Genomic DNA, 24,001 nt, shown 5'->3' on the forward strand with positions numbered 1-24,001 from the left:
GGTGTAAGTTAAAATTTTGAACCTTTCTGTACAGAGAATGTGGCTTCAAAGGAAGGATGCTATATGGGAGCTCTGAGACCAAGGTCCCCACTGCAGTGTTACTGGTGGCTTGGCAGTGTCTTGACTTGAGGGGCAAGCTTCAGTAGCCTCACTTACCAGCTCCTCGTCATATCAGAAAAGATGAGGGGGAATCCAGACAGGGAGGAGGGAAATTAAGGCTTCATACTGGACTCTTGGTTTAAGACCATCCCAGACCCAGAGCAGGAAAAGGAATATGTTTTGACATGGCTGCAATCTAATTTCAAGTCTAAGAGACTGAGCTGTGAATCATGATACAGGCTCTTTGAAATGTGGCCACAGCTGCTGTTGTTTAGTCACTAAGTCATGTCTGACTCTCTTGCGACCCCATGAACTCTGGTCCTCTGTCCATGAAGTTTCGCGGGGAAGAATACTGGAGTGGGTTGCCATTTCCTTCTCCAGGGAATCTTCCCGACCCAGGGATCTAATCCACGTCTCCTGTGTTGCAAGCGGATTCCTTACTGTCTGAGCCACCAGGAAAGCCCTTGGCTGCAGCTACTGACCATAGAACTGTTCTCAGTTGGAGGAAAGAGGATACTTGGTCTCCTCTTGGTTGTTTTTAGTGGCAGTTCACACACATTGTGAGCATCAGTTTGGGAATCTTACCATCCTTATTTCTTGAGGGTTTAGAGAGATGTGCCTAGGATTTTCTTGATTACAACAGGTTTTGCTTAGCTTTTTTTTTTTTTTTTTTAACTGCCCTACCAGCCTTCGTGTCGAGCTGTAATTGAATGTTGACTGAACCACGGGAGTCTTGTTCAGCAGCACCATGTGGAACTAAGCCCACACCAGCCTGTCGCATCATTAGTCGGGTCCTTTGGACATGTGATGTGTGCAGTGAGCTCTTTCTTTGATCCTGGTGGTGACTGGGTCCCTGGTAACAAAGAGGTCAGTGGATCCTGGCCCTGGGCATCGTGCGGAGGAATGCCCTGACATCCCCTAAGCCCTCGGCTCTGCCCCTTTTCTCCCGGCTTTAATGGAGACAATTAAGTTACATCCTATTTAGTTAATTGGTGATTGGAAACAGGACTACTCAGTTGATCTGTGTCTTGCCTGTTAGAATATTAATAATCCACTCGCTTTGCCTGATTTTGTGAACACATCTCCACCAGTGCAGTCGCATGTAGGAGGGGAAATACATAACAGAGAGTTCGCTTTCAACCCCAGCTTATTAATTTGAGTACCTAATACTTTGAATTGCTTTTTATCCCTCCCTTTTTGTGCTATGGAGGCCTTATAATGTGGAGTTGTTTGATGTTTTCCCCGCTTCTTGTTATCTTTTATCTCCATAAAAATAAGCCTAGCATTATTGTCTTCTGTAAGATGTTTTCAGAGAGCACTGTGCCTTTGAATGTATGTCCTCAGCTTTATGTTTTAAAAACTCCTACTTGTGATAAAATCGATACATGTACTAGCTAGAGGAGAGGCACCTATTCTGAGTAGGTAAAACTACATAATTTAGAAACTCCTCAGTTAATGCTCAGAAGACATGTATTTCTCATTGCTCATAAATGACAATATTTAGGTTTAAATGCAAACATTTAGATTTGATTAATTACAGTTTATATATTCTTCTGGTTGATTGCTTTTTTTTTTAATGAAATAGTTTTATAATTTTTTACACCCTTAGACATTAATAAAGTGGCATTATCTTGAGAGGCTAGTCTCAATTATATATAAACGTGAGCAATTAATTAAGTTAGCCAGCACAAGCCACAGAGGTAAGGTGTCATCACATGTCAGTGATCAAGGAGCACCTGTTAATTAGAACAGTAGGAAAACTGCAATGAGTTATGGGAAAAAAACAATAAAAAAATGATGGGTGAAATTAGCAATATCTACATTTCTTGTTATTTCTTAAATTCTACCCATAAACAGTGTGTTGTGGCAGCTCCAGGATGGGATTATGGCATTTCGGGTGAGGTCTGATTATGGCTAAAAATAGACATGTGTATTGAAGATCAGAAGAGGAATATTAAACAATTGAAATTTTGTGAAAGACTGATGCTGTTTCATTGTAATAATTTCCCCAAAGACACATTAGTAATGCTGCTAAATACAGACTTTAATAGACTTTAATAATGTGTACTTTAGAGGCCTGATACACAAAGGAATAATGTATAAAACATTCATTATGGAAAATTGCTGCCTTTTTTATTTAATAGGAAATCTGTTGAAACAAAACCATTGCACTGCCTATGGCATTGTGTTCCTGGGTGCGAGCGGGCTGAAGAACAATTGCCACCTTCTCTTACATTTTTCCCATCTATTCTAATCAAGTTGCAATCATATTTACTTCTTTGTTCCACGAATGAGATTAGATGGGGATTAGAAAAAGAGGATGTGTATTGGATGCACCCTTGTTCACATGTGGTCAAGCCTCTCACTACCTGTGTAATCGTGGGCAAGGACCTTAACATCAGACTCCACTTCTTCATTTACACACTGGGGGTTGTTCTACTTACCTCATAAGGTCAAAGTAGGAGATATGAAATGTTGGCAGGGCGGAGGCTCCATGGAACAGGCACTCAATAAAATGCTTCCTATTATGATTACTTTCTGCATCTGTTTCTCTTTGTATTTCTTGTTTCTATGGGTGACCAGTGGATGGAGAGAGCAGCTTGGGGGTCGAGAGTAGAAAAAAGCAATTAAAAAGAAGCCTCCGTAAGCAGCTCTGTCGCCAAGCCCTGCATTGGATTTCAATTTGATTTTAATGTGCTGCTGAGAGAGCCATGCTGTTGAAAAAGAGAGGAGAGTAGGAAGCAGATGCTTTTGGAAGAACAGTAGGGCATTTATCTCTTTTAATGAGATAACATCATTAGAGTGACAAAGTGCAGCGAATCGATACTCGAAATGGACTAGTGCTATCCTTCCAGACTGTGGTGATGGTTACCCTTCACAGCCGAGAATCTGCTGAATCACGAATTCTGTCTTATCTGTTATTAGAGCCCTGACTTTGATCTCACAGAATAGATCCACACCTTTGGAATCTGCCCAGGAGTAGAAAAACAGACTAATTGGATAAATGAGAAGAATCTGGGGTGATTTATAAGCTGCTCTGTAATCAGGGAGCCTCAGAGGAAGGAGGTTGGGCTTTTTTCCCTTTGACTTCTATACATGGCTGCGCATCCTCGCCCGCTCTCCTTGCTCCCCGTCTGCTTCTTGGTGTCGTGTCAGAAACACTAATCATGTCAGGCTGTGACACTGACAGCCCTGACATTCACAACAAAGAGACAAGAAGGGGAGAGCGGAAGAGAGGCCTTGGAGCGGGAAGGTGAGGAGAAGCAGCAGGGGAAGCATTTTTTATTTTTCTTGCACATAAAATCCATCGCCGCAGCATCACCAACATTTCTGGGTAGATTACACTCAAGGAAAATGAAGGAAGAAGCAAGGTGAATTCTGATGGAGATAAAATTGGGCAAGGAATATTTTTTTGCTACTGTTTTTTCCCTCTTCTCTTAGATTTCAGTGTGTAGTGTATATGACAGTGACTGAGGCTACGATTTCTTCTCGTCAGGAATAAAAAGATCATTGAAAAAATTTCCCTCTTAGGAATCAGGAGTTTGTGATGAACATATACACCCTACTCGAGTATATAAAATAGGTAAACAACAGGACCTACTGTACAGCACAGGGAACTATACTTAAGATCTTTTAATGACTATAATGAAAAAGAATCTGAAAAAGAACATATATGTGTGTGTGTGTATATAACTGAATCAGTTTGCTGTGTACTTGAAACTAATACATCATTGTAAATTAACTGTACTTCAATAAAATAAAAAAGCTAAAAAAATTCACGTCTTCCATTATCCCAGTTTTTCTCTTCAAAACAAAGTAAAATTGAATCTTAGTAGGAACTGTGTGCTCTCTATGATTTTTCCTTTTACTGCCAGATTCCCATAGTTAAATCTGAACAATGACTACTTCAGGAAAGGAGTCATTGGTGAGGGGTGTTTTCTGACCGTGACAAAGGTGACGAGGGGACTGGACTGTTTAATGTCATCCTCTGGCCATCTTACCCTTGGCCTCCCCAGCACCTGCCCACTGCAGGAAATGCTGATGCGTGGGACTTCCTTGGTTGTCCAGTGGGTTATAATGTCATACGCCACTGCAGAGGGTACAGGTTCAATCCCTGTTCAGGGAACTAAGATTCCCACATGCTGCACAGCCAATAAATAAATAAATAAATACAAATTATTTTTTTTAAAAAAGAAATACCAATGTGCTTGGCAATTTGGAGCAGGCTGCCTGTGGCCAGATCTTTCAAACATCTTTGAGTCTCCTCTCTCCCTCGGGCAACTTTCTCCATTTGGCATCCTTCTGGTGAGTGGTCTCCAGTCTCCATCTTGGATCAGTTCAGGACCTGGAAACCTGTGGCCACATCTCACGTGTGTTTGAAATCCAGATGCTATGATCTAAATTGAGCTCTGAGCTCAGGCTGAATCGTCCTAGCTTTTCTATAAACAGGAGAACCCAGCTGCCAGCTCAGCTTTTGAGGTATTTTGAATTACAACTCTATGTCTTAGCAAGGATATCTGGCCTTTCACTTTTTCATGCAAGGGGAAAAAAAATAATAATAATAAAAGGAAAACAGTGTATTGATTCCATGTTAGTTACCCTACCACAAAGGAAGTACATTTTTTGGTCTACAGTTGAGGGAAGAAGGTGTTACATGGTGACATCTCTTCAGATTAACTAAAAATAATATTAATAAAGAACTTTGGAAAAAAACTGAGACTTCATTTTGCAGTATTCCTGTTCTTAGTACCCAAGTAGGATTTAACACACTTGGGCTACTTGGGAGAAATGTTTCTCTGAATTTGCAAAATAATTGTTTTAAGTGAATTATGGCATAATTTAAAGGCTTACATTGTGGCTTACTTAAAATTCTTGAGGAACTTCTGTTTCTACTGGCAGAAGAGAGTACATTTGTACCCTGGGGAGGGTTTGGGGGAATTACCCCCAAGTATCTTCCTGTAAACTCATATTTTCTTTGAAGTTCCCTTTTATCCTAAAAGTTTACATGGATGTTACATTGTTCTCTGTGTTCTTTGGTTTTTTTATGTAAAAGAACTTTAAAAAATGACTTTCCAGTTAAATTATTATTACCTAATTAAATCTTAATATTATTAATAGATAATTTAGCTATTATTACAAGTAAACCCCCAATATTCAGTGGTTTGGCACAATTAAAGTTTCCTTTCTTGCTAAATTTTGACCCACTGTAGGTATTTCTGATAGGTAAAGTCCTTTTTACTCAGCAGTTATTCAGGAATCCTGAACTCAGCCTCCTGCCTTGTTCTGGGCTTGCCTTCTCTACTGGGTTTCTAGGTTGCTATTAGATGGTACCACAGCCTGAAGGCCTTAAATAAAAGTAATGTACTGCCTCACAGTTCTGGAGGCTAGGAATCGAAGATCAAAGTGTCGGCAGGGTTGGTTTCTTCTGAGGCTGTGAGAGAAGGCTCTGTGCCAGGCGTCTCTCCTTGGCTTGTAGATGGCTGTCTTCTCCCTGTGACCCTTCATGTCATCTTCCTTCTGTTCCTGTCCGTCCAAATTTCCCCTTTTTATAAAGACACCAGTCATTCTAGGTCCGGGCCCACCCTCTTTCAATGTGACTTTATCTTAACTAATCACATCTGTAATTATCCTATTTCTAAATAAGCTTATTTTCTGAGAGACTAGGGGTTAGGACTTCATGAATTTGGTGGGGAAGAGAGGATTCAACCCATAATCCCATCTTTGAGGCTTATGATTGTCTGCGTGTAGCTGGTGGAAGGGAGAGAGAGCATGAAGAAGGAACACTCCTTAATCCCCATAGCCCTGAAGGGAGTCCACATTTTCCCTTCATATTCCACTGGTAAGAACTAGTCACATGTTTCCTCCTGAGAGCAAAGGACCTGGGGAATGTAGTCCCTGGCTGAATAGTGACTGTGCTAAGTGGTTCCAGGCAAAGGCATGCGCACAAGAGCCACCCATCTTTCTAGGAAAAAGTGTCATGTATGTCCTGGATCTTCCACTGTTCCTGAGAGCCAGCCCATCCGTGGGCACAGAAGGAGATCATATCCACGTTTGAGAAGCCCATTCTAGCACAGCTCAGAACACTTTTCAGTGAACACTCCAAGTATTTAGGTGTAAATGGGTGCCTCAGCTTGCTTACTATTTTGTTTTCTTAAGAATCTAATATATTCTCAAGGGGATTTTATTTACACTATTAATGGATACCTTTTCCTCTTATGAGACTAGTAAACTCCAAAATAATGAGGTTTTACTCTTCGCCAGAAGTATAACTTGTGGTTAGAATGATTTCTTATGGTACAGTGACTTTTTTTTGTTACATGTGCTATTATTACTGAAAAATGTTCTGCATCCAAGAGGGAGAAAAGGATATTGTGAGTGCAGAGGACAATTATATAACCTGCTGTGCTTATCTCAAATGGCTAGACTTTAGTATTTAATTATAAAAGTCTTGTCTTTTCTATCAGATTAGTCATTATTTCGAAAGTTGAACGTGGGTTTTGTCAGTGACTAAGTAATTGCTTTGTATGTTCCTTTGCAATTACAGTAAGAAGTCATGAATCCTCTACATTTAGAACTGCTAAAAATTATTTAGATTTGCCTGTTGAGTAGGTTTATCTAAAGAAGGACTTGGGAAGAAATTTCCACTGTGAATTTTTGGCTTCTCAAAGTAATTTGTAAGAAATTTCACCTGAAAAAGATAGAAATAGTAATTTGAAAAGGATAAGTAGGTACAGTTTGAAAACTTGGTAGGCAGTGTGAAAACACATGAATATTGAACCATAATATTTAAGATTTTCATCATGAAATCCCATGTCAAGAAAACTTTCTCTTGTTGTTTTATTGTTTTGTTACTTTAAAACACTGATGTTCTCTAATGATTTAAAATCCATCAGTGGTACTATAGATTTCCTTTTGGTCAAAAAACCTGACAGTGATACTTTAGAAAGATAGTCATTTGAACAATAGCCTTTTAATTTTCAGTGGTTATAGTTTATAATATGGCAAAATAAATTAACACAAATATGTGAGTCATTTTCAGCATGAACTGATGTATCATTTGCTGATCTGTATGTCTGTACATCAGCACAATATTGTCTCTGCCTTTAAGCTTCCTCTACCCAATATATCCAGTTTTGTACACTGAGGGCAACTCTTTAATGCCCAGTTCAAAAGCCACCAATATCACAAAGTCCAGTAGAAAGAGAATCCAGAAGAAAGAATGAACTAAGTCCTCATTCACTTAGATGTCATGAATTCAGATTTTGGATTAGAATCTAGGATGACGTTTATCCTTTGTAGATATTTGATTAATAATTTAACTGTTAAATCGGTACCACTTGTCTAGACATAGCAGATCTGGTATTTGAATTTGGGTTTTATTGATTCCAAAACCCAGGCACATTTTCATTCTGTCACATTGCCTCATAGAGTATTTGAACTGTATTATGTGGATTTGCTAAACTAAGAGTAAATGCAGCATTCCAGGATGAATGTTTTAGTTCTTGAAAGAACAAGCCTTTTGCAAATGAACAAATTAATATAGTGGCTGGAAATTAGTTTCATCTCATCATTAAAGCAACTGTAGAACTTTTTCTTGCTAACACTTCAGTAGACTACCACTTTCTAAATAAAGGAACAGCCTCAGATTCAGAAAACCTCTTCAACATCCAGTGTGTAACTAACTTGGGCTTCCCTGGTGGCTCAGTGGTAAAGAAACCCCCTGCTAATGCAGGAGACATGAATTTGATCCCTGAGTGAAGAAGATCCCCTGGAGAAGGAAATAGCAACCCAGTCCAGTATTCTTGTCTGGGAATCCCATGGACAGAGCAGCCTGACGGGCTACAGTCCATGGGGTCACAAAAGAGTTGGACACGATTTACTGACAACAACAACATGAGACTAACTTAGAGTTCTTTAGAAATCATGTTAATTTCCTTAAAACTGGTTTCTAATTTATACTCTCACACTTGCTTACCTTTATAAATGCGCCCAGGTTATAGAAAAAGCAAGAGAGTTCCAGAAAAACACCTATTTCTGCTTTATTGACTATGCCAAAGCCTTTGACTGTGTGGATCACAAGAAACTGTGGAAAATTCTGAAAGAGATGGCCATACCAGACCACCTGACCTGCCTCTTGAGAAACCTATATGCAGGTCAGGAAGCAACAGTTAGAACTAGACATGGAACAACTGACTGGTTCCAAATAGGAAAAGGAGTACGTCAAGGCTGTATATTGTCACCCTGCTTATTTAACTTATATGGAGAGTACATCATGAGAAACGCTGGGCTGGAGGAAGCACAAGCTGGAATCAAGATTGCCGGGAGGAATGGAATATCAATAACCTCAGATATGCGGATGAAACCACCCTTATGGCAGAAAGTGAAGAGGAACTCAAAAGCCTCTTGATGAAAGTGAAAGAGGAGAGTGAAAAAGTTGGCTTAAAGCTCAACATTCAGAAAACTAAGATCATGGCATCTGGTCCCATCACTTCATGGGAAATAGATGGGGAAACAGTGTCAGACTTTATTCTTTTGGACTCCAAAATCACTGCAGATGGTGATTGCAGACACAAAATTAAAAGACGCTTACTCCTTGGAAGGAAAGTTATGACCAACCTAGATACCATATTGAAAAGCAGAGATATTACTTTGTCAACAAAGATCGTCTAGTCAAGGCTATAGTTTTTCCATTGGTCATGTATGGATGTGAGAGTTGCACTGTGAAGAAAGCTGAGCGCCAAAGAATTGATGCTTTTGAACTGTGGTGTTGGAAAAGACTCTTGAGAGTCCCTTGGACTGCAAGGAGATCCAACCAGTCCATCCTAAAGGAGATCAGTCCTGGGTGTTCATTGGAAGGGCTGATGCTGAAGCTGAAACTCCAATACTTTGGCCACCTGATGCGAAGAGATGACTCATTGGAAAAGACCCTGATGCTGGGAGGGATTGGGGGCAGGAGGAGAAGGGGACAACAGAGGATGAGATGGCTGGATGGCATCACTGACTCGATGGAGGTGAGTTTGAATGAACTCCGGAAGTTGGTGATGGACAGGGAGGCCTGGCATGCTGCAGTTCATGGGGTTGCAAAGAGTCGGACAGAACTGAGCGACTGAACTGAACTGAACTACGAAGGTCTTATTGATTGGCTGAGACAAACATAGAAAAGGCAACCTTGAACCATAGGTAGGCCGGCCCTGAGGGCAAGATAAAGAAAACCTCACTATTTCCAGTGAGAAGGTCAGCTAGAACCCTGAGATAAAAGAAAGGTATATTCCTCTGAAAACATTTCACCTTTTCTAGCAACATGATAAGCCCGACTTTTGATGAACAGGATGATTTAGAGTTTGGAAGGGTACCTGCATCATTTTCCATTTTATTCCATTTGCTCCCTTCACAGTCTCTGCTATGTGACTCTGGCCAAGTCACATCCTTTTTTGAAACTTGGGATCTGCATGTATGGGATAGAGCCATGGGAATACATTAGGAGTTGTTCACCTGATGTTTTAGCCTAGCTTGACTTCAGGGGTTGTCTGTAAAATATAGGAATTGAGTCCAATATTTGATGTGTATGTGCATTCTTCTGAAGAGAGTGGTTCATAGGTTATTATATCAGATTCTCCTGGGCTTTAGCACACGAAGAAATCAAGAAGCCAGATGATCTTGGAACTCTGTAGGACCTCTAGCATTCTAGTTTTCTACAAATTATCTGAAGCACAGGCTGTCCTGGGCAGAATAGAGGAGAAAATGAATTCATTCTGTCTCCTTTCTGAAGTGTGACCTGGAAAGGAAAACCTGCAGTGCTTTTATTATAGGCAAGTGCTTCTCTCTTCTCTAGGATGAGTGTTCTGTGAACAGTAAACATTCAGTAAATGTTTGTGGAGGGTGACAAAATTCTGTTATTAGCAGAAGAGCAGAAATAGCCTATTAGTTTGAAGTGAGTCACTTTTTGATGATCAATGAGCATTTTTTTTTCAAACCTGAGCAGTTCTTGTAGTTATCTGCAGTGGGTGTTTAAAGAATCATTTGTATTAGCACGTAACTTACTTGGAATCTCAGACACTTGAAGAGTTAGTAAGGATGTTCAGAGTTAAGAGATTGGTTCCCAGCAGTGAGGAGGCAGAGGCCCAGAGGTGTGGGGGTGTCCAGCCATGGTCCTGCCTCATTTCTCTGACTGTGGTTCCTACAGTGTGGTATGCATGCCAGCTTGCCAGAGAGCCTTCTCATATGGTTCATGGCTCAGCAGATCAGCCAGCCTGAAGCAGGAGCCTTATTGCTCAGCAGATAAACAGATGAGAGAATCCGAAGAGCACTCTGGCACCTCCCACTTTGGGTAGGGAAGAAAAAAAATTAAGCAGCATTCCCTGGCCAGCTGTGCAGTTTGAAGCTAATGGAAGTCCGCTCTTTAATATGACTCATGCAATTCACTGTATTGAAACAACACACTATTCTCCAGAGAGTCCCGATATGATTAAAACAGACAAAAACATTATTTCTTGACTACTTAGATCTGCTTTTCCAAAAAATCATGGATGTTAATCTACGTTATTACTTCTCGACAAAAATTGTATTCCTTTTTTTTTTTCTTCCTGTTGGTGGATTTAAAAAAATTGGCTTTTGAGTCCTTAATATAAACGTCTATGTGTGTGTTTTACAACCATTGACTGTCAACTTTGGTTTAAAGTTTAAGCATCTTGGCTATTTTCTTTGGAAACTTTATACAAAGAGAATAATACATATAGGCCACAATAATATTATTTGTCTTCAAAGTTGCTATGAACAATCATTCCTAAGATTTATTGTCTAGGCCAAGTCCACAATTCAAAGTCCAGAGCAAGCCAAATGTTCAGAGCTAGGCTTTGGAAACTGATTTAATTTATTTTCTAATGCTGAAAACATACTCAGAGGGCCTCCTTCTGCATTATTTTTTCATTGTTAGGACAACGAGTCCTTATTATAGGTATTTAACATGAAACTTTCATGATGATAATCACTTCAGAGTTGTTTGAGCTGGATTGGTAGTATGAAGCAATCATATAAAAATTTTCAGCAGGAACAGAAAACAGTATAGAATATTATCACCTGTATTCTTTGACATAGTTTCTTAGGATAGGTTTTTTTACAAATTATCTGTGTCTCTTTTAGTCATGAGTGAGCACACAGTATGGCACATGGTTTTATACCATGGATATTTATGTACTTTTGATAGATATAAATAAATTAGTGCCCAGGTACCAAATAATGAATACCCTCAAAATTTGAATTTCAAGGAACAGTGGCAGAAAATATCATCACTTGAAACTGAAACTTTCAGACATCAACAGAAAAATGACTGAGATTAGCTATGTGTGAAATTCCCAGAAGGTAATCCACACTCAGATCAACCCATGGTTTGTCTACCCACTTTTTGATATCCTTTCAATAAAAATAAATGTAGATACTTAGACAAGTGAACAAACAGCACTACATGGGGTGAATAACCTGACACCAAATGTTTCTTGAGATGATAAGAGTATGAAGTTATCACCTGGGAGATATTCTCACCAAACATGTAATCAAGCCTCTAGACTTCATTCCACTTTAAAGGAAATACAGGGGGTTGAGAAGGAAGTTAAATAACCACTGCAGGAAAACAAGGAAATCAGTTTTGTGGGAAAGTATAAAGATGAATGTTTTTGACTGCTTCAAAAGCCCATGTCAGTAAAAAAAATAATAAGGTAGAACTGGGACTTCCCTGGTGGTCCAGTGGTTAAGACTTTGCTCTTCCACTGCAGGGGGAACAGGTCTGATCCCTGGTCAGGGAACTGAGATCCTGCATTCTGTGTGGCATGGCCAAAAAATTAATTATTTTTTTTTAAAGGGGGAACTATTCTAGAAGAAACTAAAAAGCCACAAAGCCAAAAAAAAAAATGTAGATAATGTTAATTAAACAACGTTTTAGGAATTATAGCATGTTCACATCAGAAGCAAACAGCTAGCTGCTGTTCTTTGTGTCAGCCACCAACAAGAGTTGGGGAGCCTGAAAACTGGTTATTACAGACCAACTGGCAGCTGTATGTGGCCAATATGTTTTAAGTCTAGAGGTTTAAAAATCGTCAACACAGGATGACCTGACTCTTACTGCCACCCTGTTCTGAACTTCACACTTTCCCAACAGTGAGACCCCTGGCTCCAGTATTGGAGACTGACTCTGCTGCTGCTCTTTGTGACATCAGCTGAGGCCCTGGGCCTCTCCAGGCCACAACCTCCTTGGCTCCAACATGTACACAAAAGATATTTCAAAGGTTTGTTGTGAGAGTGAAATGAGACCACTCATGTGAAAGGGCCTTGGACAGATCTTGGCCCATGGTAGGCTTTCAGTAAATGTTTTAATTTAAAAAATAATAATCCTCTGGCCCCAGTATTATGCTCTTCTGGGAAATTCTATTTCTCTTTGTAAATTGATAAGTAAGCATTCCAAGTTATCGGTCAGCTTGGCTCTTATGACTTTGGGAGGAACGAGTCATCTCAGTGCGAACAGATGCAAACGATTTCTCCTTCGTGCAAAGCTGAGTCCTCAGTGGCCCTGGCCTCCTGGTGACCCATGAGTTGATGGGAGTTAACCCCCCCACCAGAAGAGGCCTCCTCTGCTTCACTCCTGCAAAATGGGTATTAGTCAGAACTTTGGAGATTGGGTTGAAAATTTAAGTGTTTTGTTTCTTTTTGACAGGACCAAAAAACTAAGAATATGCATGGACTATAGCAAATGAGAGAAATATGAATCCCACTCACAGTATATTTTTCAGATGCTGTTAACTGGGTTTATTTTTACTTTGACAGATACTTCCGTTTAGGGGGGTGCTTTCCACAGACAGAGTCTATTGTGCAATAGAAAATTCGGTAAATTTTGCCTCTAGATTTCCTCCAGATCTCTCAGGTGACCACACCCAAGCCTCAGCATGGCTGTGTTTTCAATAAGAGACTTGAGTTATTACTTTAGAAAGTGACCTTAGTTTTTTCCCTCTGGAGGTGTTTTGTTTTTTTTGTTTTTTTTGTTTTTTATTTTTTTAATTTTATTTTATTTTTAAACTTTACATAATTGTATTAGTTTTGCCAAATATCAAAATGAATCCGCCACAGGTATACATGTGTTCCCCATCCTGAACCCTCCTCCCTCCTCCCTCCCCATTCCATCCCTCTGGGTCGTCCCAGTGCACCAGCCCCAAGCATCCAGTATCGTGCATCGAACCTGGACTGGCAACTTGTTTCATACATGATATTTTACATAGAGTTTGTCATCTTTTTTTTTTTTTGGACATCATGCTTACTATAGGGAAAGACCAACCATGTATGTGCAACAGACTGAAAAGTGGCGTAATTGTATCCACCTGTTACTTGATTTCACATTTGATTGGCTCCCTAAAGTCAACATGTCTTTCATGGTTAAGAGTTTTCAGCCTGGGTGTCGTCAGACCGGCGTTCAGATCCCAGCTCTGCCACAGAGGAGCCTGGAGACCTTGGGCAATCTCCCTGACCTCTTCTAAACCTATCATTTCTAAAATACTGATGAAAACACCTAACTCCCTGGCCGCCTTGGAGGATTATGTTAGATCGTGCCCATAAACACTTAATGCTCAGCATCTGCTGAGCACTCAGTCAATGTTAGCCCTTGTGATGGGTGTGAGGTTAGGGGAATGGCAGTGTTCTCAAAAGCGACGTCTCTGTTTCAATTCAATAAGTGCCTGGAATTTCACATTTGTGTCTCTTTCATGATAACCTTGAAAAGAACTGACTTATTTGCGCCAAATTTGATATATTGTGTTTTAAATTTCTAGTAAGAATATCAGCTCCACAGACTGACAATCATCTGTCTTCTTGCGGGCTATTGCACTAAAAAAATAAATAAAATAAATAAAGCTACTGTTTGTAGACAGCGAGATACATCCTGAGAGTGACTTCAAATGTTACAGTAACCATGCTCATACTGGGGTGGAGTGGGGTGGGGTTGGGTGGGGTGGGGTGGGGGAGAATCACTGGCCAGCAAGCACTCTGAGGGGGCATAGCAAACCCTGTGAATGGAAGCTGCCCTATTGATTTTGGCTCCAAAGTTACATGAGTGGTTTGACTTAAGGCTGTTTGGATTTGGTTTTGTTTTTTAAGTGGAAAAACTCTTTTCTGTCTCTCTTTTCTATTAATTCCAGAGGCTGAGTCAGTGGTGAGTCCAGTAGTTGAATTAATATGGAAATCATACTCTAAGCTAATGCTTAGGATTACTCCATTATGTAACACTGAAGTGGGCTGGAACAGAGAAAATTTCAGTACCATTTCTTTTTTCACTTTAAAGATGGTAGAGCACCAGTCTTCTCTGTGAAAGTACATGCTGCATATAAAGTGGTTTTTAACAAGGATTTTAAGACAGGGGAAAGGACGTGTTCTTATTCTGTGTCCCTGTCTGGGCATCTGTATAACAGTGAGGAATTTTCCAGGCTGCTCGCAGAGTGAACAAAAACCAGGTGCATTTGCATAATCATCATAAAAATTATGTTCTGCTACATTTTTCACTGAGCAAAACTTTGCACAGAATTAGGCACAGCTTTTGCTCTCTGGGAGTTTAAATGTAAAACCGTAGATACTAATGTGTGTAGAAATTTAGACAAATTTGTGTTGACATTTTATAAACTTTTCTATTTCGTGCTTTGATAGCCTCCCTCAACTCAGGTAACTCATGCATGGGTATCAGTTCATCCATAGGATAATGGGTTGTTTTTTTTTTTTTACATTAGAGAAGTTGTATTTTTCTTAATTACAAAGCTAAAACAGGTTCCTTTTAGAAAAATTGGAAAATAAAATAAAGAAAAAACACAATAACATGTAATTCCGTCACCCAGAGAAAACTATCCAGTGGTATCTCATGGGGACATTTTTAATATCTCTTTAAAAATATATCTATATATTTTATAAAATTGAGATCTATATATGCAGTTTTGCTTTGGGCTATTTTCACTTGATATATCTTTGCATGTTTTCATATTATATATTTTTAAAAATTCACTTTGAGTGGTGTTACACTATTAGATTAATTTTTAAAAAGCTGAGAATGCAGCTTCTGGACATCTGAAACAGTCATTTAGTGGATTAAAAAGTCAAAGGATCATTCTGACTGTTCAACCAGCCCATCCAGACCTGTTTCCGAAACAGCCATTGTTCACCTTAAGTGGAATCTCAGCCGACTCTGCATGTTTCCTCGGGCTGGGTTGCTGTTCCGTGTCTGTCTTTCCTTGTTGACTTATCAGCCTCCATGCACACATGCACATTTGTTTATACCAGCCTTCCTGATATGTAGTCACAGCGTGGGGTTTGGAAAACTGCCCGGCTGCATACCATTCATACCGGCTGATGTTCAGCTTCTGGTAGCGAACTGGGTACTCTGAACTCTTCTAAAGAGCTCACCCTAAAGTGCCGCTGACCACAGAGCAAATGCGCTCACAAACTCTGAGTGCTTATATTCATGCACACCAAAGGAAAGAGGGATCTTGGCCCAGGCATTGTAACAGGCTTGGAGTTTTCTTGTAAAAATCATCAACTCTCTGCTTACCACCTCCTCAGCCATACCATAAACCAGTAGTCCCCAACCTTTTTGGCACCAGGGACTGGTTTTATGGAAGACAGTTTTTCCATGGACTGGGGCGGGGTGGTAGGGGTGGCGTGTGGTGGTTTGGGGATGATTCAAGTACATTACATGTATTGTGCATTTTGTTTCTATTATTATTACATCAGCTCCACCTCAGATTATCAGGCATTAGATCCTGAAGGCTGGGGACCCCTGCCATAAACAACTGCTTGAATTCATATACCTTCAAGCTTAAGATGATGTTTCTTGAAGTACCTTGGGAGCAAGAGGAGTCTAAGGGGATTTAAGAAGAGTGAAGGAGATGGTCCCTGCCTTGTGGAGAACAGATGCGCCCCCTGTGCTGGGCTCACCTCTTATGTTAGGAAGTATTGCGTCGTGTCCTGAAGCCACCCCTTTCTGAACACTCCCTGTGGTCCTCCCGCCTCCCCCCAAGAATCCTGCTCTTCTCCATGCCTTGTCGGTTTCTCTTGGAGAATAAGCATCAGAAAAGAAAACTTTGTGGGGCTCAGTGATAGAAAGGGAATGCGAAGGGCAGATGAAAGGACATTATGCAAAGTAGAAAGATTGCCTTGTATTAGATGAAGTTCAGAATCTTTCCATGAACTCCACCCTTTTTTTCTCCAAAGAAAGCCTTGGTACTCCTTTCCATCAAATAACCTTCTGTATATGCAGGGATCTGAAGAGGAAATATTCACAATAACGACATACCAGGAAACGGGGGAGCCTAGATAGAGAAAAGAAGTTAAAGTGACATTCATTCTGTTTACAAATACTCCACTGAGCATGTTTCAGCAGTTAATCAGAGCTTTCTTGCTTGGCACTTTCTAAAATGATATCATTATCTAGCTTGCTATTTCAGCAGTTCCAGGAATACCTTGCCTGTGGGTCAGGGTACTTGGTTTCATATAAACAACTCATAAGAGCCTTTTATAATTTCAGAGAGACAGGCAAAAAGGAGAAAAAATAGCTCCACGAGTTATGCAGACAAAAAATAAATTGGTGAGATTTCTGTCCTAATACAGACACTGGGAGAAGGCATCCTCTGCTCCCTCTCAGGGGTTACATGTGACTTATTTGTTTCCCCCTCAAACTGTGCTGAGTTTAGTCTTTCAGTAGACTGAGGCACCTTTGGAACTCCTAGGGGGAGGCCAGGAGGTACGTCCTTAATTGCTTCATGGATGATGTGAAGTCTTGGAATGGAATCTAGCCGTCACTCATTAACTAGCTTGGCTTATTAAACCTTGACAGCTAACAGAACTGAGCCAAACATCCTTGATTAGAGGCGGCTCAAGAGCAGCAGGAGTTGGTCCAGTTGAATTGCACTGTAGAAGGAGTTACTGTAGTACCTCTACTTCATCTATTTGAACTTATTCTTGTGAAATCTAAGGAGGACAGATGATGGTTTGCCAAATGCTTTTCCTGCTTTCATTGAGGGCAGTAGGAATAAATAGGTGACCATTTTCTTAATTGGGATACTGATCACTATTATTAAAGGAATCACTGTTATACAAGAATGGCAAGTTTTTATTCAAACTTTTTGGCTTGCTTGAATCTATTTATGGTAGACAATAAGGGATATACATGTTATCAAGTACATTCTGATTTCGCAGACCTTGCTTCTCACCGCAGGGACCTATAATCAGTCAGCATTTTCAGGCGTGGACATGTAATCAAGGCATAAACTCAACAAAGGATGTTCTGCTGCACAGTCAGCATCAGTATAAACACACATCACGTCGACTGATTTGCTCTTTGCGCCATACCACAGAACAGATAATGTCTCTGAAAGTAAATACATTCCAAGTGTTAATACAAACATCAGCCATTATTATTTCTCTACATGATCTCACCCCTCGGAAGTAAAGGAAGGTCTGAATTAGTGACGAGCATTCCATATGTGAATACATACATGTGCATACACACACCATGCTCCGAATGTGATTTCACACCTAAAACCAACATTTGAAAGGGTGGTAGCTTGCCCTGCGGTTGCTGAGATAGGAAGAGGCAGGAAGGAAGCAACACCTGTCTGAGTTTTAGCATGTTTCCTGGTAGAGATGTAGTTAGAGATTATCTAAAGGCAAGGAATTCTTAGCTATGTTCACAGAAGACAACAGGTTGATTTGCCTTCGTGATGGACCCTCTTACTAATTCATCTTGTGAATTCATAAGATCTCAGCTTCACAGTTCCATGAAACTGATATTTTATTGAAGGCCTATGATACACCAAGCACCATGCTTGCCACTGGGGCAAGGTGAGGGTGAGAAATGGCACGGAGATAAAGAAGACATCACACTCTTGGTCATCTCCTGGAAAAATCAGCACCTAAACCCATCATCAAAGGCTAGGTGAGAACTGCTGGGGTACACCTGTCCTCAGTGGTGTGGGCATGTGGAGGGTGAAGCACTTCCACTTGGAAGAGATAGGAAAACCTTGATGGAGAAGATAACATTTGAGCTACATCTTAAAGAATGTGGAGGAGTTTCCCAGGCAGGGAGAAAGAGGAAGGGGATTCCAGATAACGGAGCACAGGCCTGGAAGAAGGAAGCCTTGTTGCTTATTTAGAGATTGTGAAGATGTTTCCACTTTTAGTTTATTTGGGTAGGAGGGAAGGTGTCTTTGATTCAGAGATGAACCAATCAATAAGAATTTTGTAGCAGTGGTGATTAAAATGATGTCTATGGGATAGAGGGTAGCCCTCGTAATCAACCACAAAAGGCTGAGCTCTGGCTACACCGTCAACTGGGTTTAGTGTTCCAGCCTGGAAAGGAGAGCTTCAGAGGGCAGTTGGTGGTTCTGAAAAGAGCTCTGGAGTGAGAACAGATCGCAGCAATGGGCGGGCTCCCTCTCTTGAAGCAGCCCATCACAGGGCTGGTGCACTCGCCAGTGTGATCCCCAGCCCTGGTGGACCAGAGTGTAGTCATCTTGCTAGTTGTGTGGGCCACAGAGTGGTTCAGAGCCCACGCCTCATAGCCTGTGAGGCTTAGGTACAATTCTTGGCTCTTCTGCTGTTTACTTAGTGTGGCATTTGGGGCAAGTTTCTTTCCTTTCTTAAAAAAAAAAAAAAAAACGTCTTCTGTGTCTATATACTGCAAGTGATTTTCTATTAGTGCTGCTGCTGCTGCTGCTAAGTCACTTCAGTCGTGTCTGACTCCTAGTGACCCCATGGACTGCAGCCTACCAGGCTCCTCCGTCCATGGAATTTTCCAGGCAAAAGTACTGCAGTGGGGTGCCATTGCCTTCTCCATCTATTAGTGCATGAGTGTGATAATAGCACGTACACTTTTTAGTTTCCCATTTTTGAAGTTTTCCTTTTTGAACTAGGTCACTCACTTCCTTATTCCCCCTACACCCACTTTAACTGTCCAGGTAGCCATCTATATTTTCTCATATTAACATAATCATTTATATAAATACACAATCATACACACACACACCACTACACTTGTGGAAGCAGGGGTGAGAGTTGTCACAGAAGCGAAAACATATCATATGGAGTATTCTCAAAGCATTAGTGCAGTTTTAAGTTAATAACTTTAGGATTATTTATAATTGCTATGGGTTTCCCTGGTGGCTCAAATGGTAAAGAATTTGCCTGCATTGTGGGAGACTTGCATTTGATCCGTGGGTCAGAAAGAGCCCCAGGAGAAGGGAATGACTGTCCACTCCAGTCTTCTTGCCTGAAGAATCCCATGAACAGAGGAGCCTGGCCGGCTACAGTCCTGTGGGGTTACAAGAGTCAGACATGACTGACCAACTAACACTTAATTGCTACACACTTACAAAAGAAACATTGGAACATTTAATTATTTGCATTTATTTTACTTTGTCAATTTTGAATTTAAAAATTTGCTCTTCATTTTTTGTGTGCAGCAGCTTTTGTTAAATTGAATTTTAATAAGAATTTTAAAATGTATTTTAAAATGTTCAGTGTTCAACCGTTCATGTTATTTTTGTAAGTAGGTAGCATTTATACTATTGAAATTATTAAAGTTTAAAAGCACTACACTAAGACTTTGGGGACTCCACGTTACATTTTCTTACATCCTGCTTTTTCTGAAAAAGCCGTGTCGAAATCTCTTCATTCAACTGATAAAATTCTAGTCACTCTTTTAGTAGTTGCATAATACTCTATAGTGTAGTTATTATAATTTATTCCACCGTCACTCTCCTGATGGATATTAACTTGGTCCTGCCCCGCCCTTTGCTGTTGTCAACACTGAAATCATAAACATCTCTGTACATAACCTTGCAAAGAAGTTTTGTTATTACCATGGCATTGTTGCCCAGGAATGGGACTGCAGCATTGAAGAATGGGTGTACAGTCAGCCCTTGAATGGCATGGGGTTTGAACCATGTGGGTCCACTTATGCTCAGATTTTTTTTCAATTGTAAATACTACAGTATTATACAATCCATGTTTGGTTGAATCCACAGATACAGATATGAGGGAACCCTGAATACAGAGGACCAACTATAAGTTAAATTTGGATTTTCCAGCTGCCTGAAGTATTGTCACCCCTAACACCCAATGTATTCAAGGGTCCACTGTAAATTCTTTTTAGGATTGTTTTGATGTGGATCCTTTTTAACGTCTCTTATTGAATTTGTTACAGTATTGCTTCTATTTGATGCTTTGGCTTTTATGGCCGCAAAGCACTGAGATCTTAGCTCCCTGACCAGGAGTTAGACCCACACCCCCTGCATTGGAAGGAGAGGTTTTAGCAACTGGACCGCCAGGGAAGTCCCAGTCCATTGAAATTTTCATTTTAATGGTATTTCTGTGAATGGCTTTAGTCGATTAATAAAAATGTCCTTGATGTTAGATTGTTTGAAAAGAACATTCAAATGTATTATCATTGATGTTCACCGTGACCTTTGAGGTAGGCAGAGGAGATATTATCATCCCCATTTTACTGATGGAAAAATAGAGGCACTGAGAAGCTAAATGGTTTCTCATAATTAACTCAGGTGGTGAGTACTTGATTTCTGTCTCGAGCCAAGTCTCATCCTGAGGAAGCCCTGTACAGTCTTTTCTTTACCTGTGTGTTTGGTTTTGATAGATCAATTAGATGAAAAGTTTCTAAATTGATTGAATTAAGAAAAGGTCATACACCTTTGTTTATGCCACCAGGAGAGGGCAGTAGTTGAAATGCAGTTATTTTCCTAAATATTTGCACCCCCAGCCTCTTTTAAGAGCCATATTTTTTTTTTACATTTGTAATGTCTTAATTACAGTTAATTTAATAAAGTTTGAGTTTGTTGTTGATCATTGGAATCTTAATTAAGGTTCAGTGGTTTACATTTCATCAGTGATCCGTTTCCTCTGATTTTTTTTTAAAGTTGAAACACATAGAGTACATGCCAAGGGTTGTGAAAAAATGAATATTGTTTCCTTGGTTCCAAAAAAACTTCTGTGTTACATATTCTGGGTCTTATTGACTGTTCAAATTCCAGTTTGGCAAATTTCCTGACTGTGTGGTCTGGGGCAGTTCATGTAGCATTTAGTTTCCTCACCTGTAAAATGAGGGAGAGTACACCTTCCACCGAAGGCTCTTTTTCTCCTGGCATGAAGCTCACAGCAAGGGCTCAACACACACGTGTGCATGGGTAGTCCTCATGGAACTAGACTGACCCTACTAATCAGGAATTTGTTAGACACTGGCTACGTCTCCCGAACATACAAGGGGTGGGATATATTTTTTTAAACAATTTTCATCTACACCATTGCCAAAATGCCATTCGGCTGCTCAGCATTTTGTGCCCAGAGCAAGCACTGATACAGCTCCCTAAGTAGAAGTGAAATTATAGGAAGGCTCATGGCGTTTCTAGGTACCACTTTTTTGAGTGACAAGTGTGTAAACCACAGTGATAACTTTTGTTCCTTCAAGGGTTTGATTGAGAGGAACAGCAAAAAGAATTTTAGTTTCTCTTCCTCCAAGCGAACATTGTTTTTTTAGCTGTCGTTTTTTGGGAGACGGGAAGGAGTGGTTACTTAAAACCAGTAGTGTGAGTAAAGAGGAGTGGCAAGTATAGTTAGCATTTACTCGCTATAACTAGTGGACAGACCCCCATAGATGTGGCTGGGGAGACATCTGCGAACAGACAGACTTTTTTCCCTTTGAAAATGTTAAAAATCTTTGTTTCCAGCAGAAACAGCTGTAGAATTCAGCTGTTTGTAATGTGATGTCTGAGCGAGGGCTGATGTTTAGATGTAGCGTGTTAATATCCAAAATGTCATTGTAGATAATAGTAAGGTGGTGAGGTAAGTGGGATGAAGCCAGAAAATTCAGTCACAGCTGACATTTCATCCTCTCTGAGGTCTGTGAAAAGGCCACAGCTAGCTTTGCATTTCCCCAGGAAGGAGGGTGGAGGTTTGGTTGCTGTCACACCCTGTACATTACCTAAACGCAAAGTTGTTCGTTTTTTCCTCTGTGGAGAGTGGTTACAGAAAGTGTGTCTGTGACTGACTCTTTGACATGCTGCTGTGCTGCTCTTCTGTGGTCTGCAGTTCTTGGGGGAAAGTGAGGGTCCAGGTGCCTTCTCTGAGCTGAGAACCTAAGTGGACACTTCTCTGCTGCTAAGTCACTTCAGTCGTGTCCGACTCTGTGTGACCCTGTAGATGGCAGCCCACCAGGCTCCCCCATCCCTGGGATTCTCCTGGCAAGAACACTGGAGTGGGTTGCCATTTCCTTCTCCAATGCATGACTAACCCTGCCCCAAAGTGGCTTCTGACATCCTTTCTTCATCAACGGTTTTTCAGTAAAGGAAGCGATGTTTCAAGGCCAATAACTCAAAGTACCCAGATTTTTGATCCATAAGCCTTTCTTACCCGCTTTAGACGGTCAAAAGAGTGAAGCTGTGATGTGGAATCTGTTATGTGTGGAATCCTCCCTAAGGAGGAGAGGGCGGCCCAGAGACAGCCGGGGACAGCCCTGAGTCACAGTTGACAAGTGGCAGAACCAGAAGTCCTGACACCTCCTCCAGTGTGCTGCACCAGTTTCGCAGGGTGAGGGTGGGTGAGAGTTCACAGGACCTGCGTCGCTTGTGTGTGCACGACATCTCACCACAGGTGCGAGATGCTGACCTAAGCAGTGGAGTCCCAGAGCCCCAGGTTCTCATCAGAAGGCCACCACCTACTAACTGGAGGGTCTCCAGGGGATGTTAACCCCTAAATCTCAGTTTCCTTGTTTGTAAAAAGGGGGCTAATAACAGAATTCATTGAGTCATCATGGGAGTTCAATGTGATAATGTGTAAAAAGCTGAGTAAAGACCTGTTATACAAATAAATGATAACTTTTGTGGGGGTAGTGCTGTGCTACACACTGGAGATGTAAAAAAAAAAAGATACCATTCATGCATTCAAGTAGTTTGCAGTGTAGTTGGGAAGATAGATGAAATGAGTTGCCAGTCCAGGTTCGATGCACGATACTGGATGCTTGGGGCTGGTGCACTGGGACGACCCAGAGGGATGGAATGGGGAGGGAGGAGGGAGGAGGGTTCAGGATGGGGAACACATGTATACCTGTGGCGGATTCATTTTGATATTTGGCAAATCTAATACAGTTATGTAAAGTTTAAAAATAAAATAAAATTAAAAAAAAAAAAAAAAAAACAAAACATAAAAAGCAGCAAGTGCTCAATGGAATGATAGCAGCAAGGTTCATGAGGAGTGCAGACTGGAGTGGTTTGGGAAACCTTCAGAATGGAGCTGTTTCACAGATTTTCTGAAGATGGATAATAATTTTTTTAATTTTATTGAAGTATAGTTGATATAAAATGTTGTGTTTAGTTTCTGCCATACAGCAGAGTGACTCAGTTATACATATATATATTCTTTTTCATATTCTTTTCATATGGTTTATCACAAGAAACTGAAGATATACAGTGTGGTATACAGTTGGTCCCTGTTGTTTAATCAATCCTATATATAATAGTTTGAAGATGAATAATAATTTTGAGGCAGGCAAATATTTTTCAAGAAGGAGAGAAGAGCATACAGTAGGCTAATGTATGGACCCATAAAATAATATTTTAATATCAGCATGTTAAATTAACACTACACTTACCATATTGGAATGCTGTGATCTAAAGTATATGCACAGACCAGCCAGAAAGGACAATATAAAGGGGACCGTATTCTGAATGGCTTGGAGGCTGTTCTGTGTAGGGATGGGTCAGCACTGAAAGACTTTAAAGCTAGGAAATACATGGTGATGTTTATGTTCTGTAAAGATTGTTCAGAGGGCAGATGGAGGATGAATTGCAGGAGGGGAAATTACACAGGCTGTTGGAAA

General features: G+C 40.5%; 1 protein-coding gene across 10 annotated transcripts in view; it reads left to right on the forward strand.

Annotated features, from left to right (window-relative positions):
- BACH2 (BTB domain and CNC homolog 2) overlaps positions 1-24,001 on the forward strand; it is a 389,117-nt gene that overhangs the window by 102,760 nt on the left and 262,356 nt on the right. The window contains exon 3 of one of the 10 annotated variants that reach the window (XR_008698317.1): positions 787-23,172. The exons of 7 other annotated variants lie outside the window; for them this stretch is intronic. The gene's annotated coding sequence lies outside the window, so the exon portion shown is untranslated. Of the gene's footprint in view, positions 1-786; positions 23,173-24,001 lie in introns of those variants that run through there. 2 more of the 10 variants (XR_008698318.1, XR_008698319.1) reach the window with 2 other exon arrangements.

The sequence above is a fragment of the Bubalus kerabau genome, chromosome 9 (genome assembly GCF_029407905.1).
Source record: "Bubalus kerabau isolate K-KA32 ecotype Philippines breed swamp buffalo chromosome 9, PCC_UOA_SB_1v2, whole genome shotgun sequence".
Taxonomy (NCBI): Eukaryota; Metazoa; Chordata; class Mammalia; order Artiodactyla; family Bovidae; genus Bubalus; species Bubalus kerabau.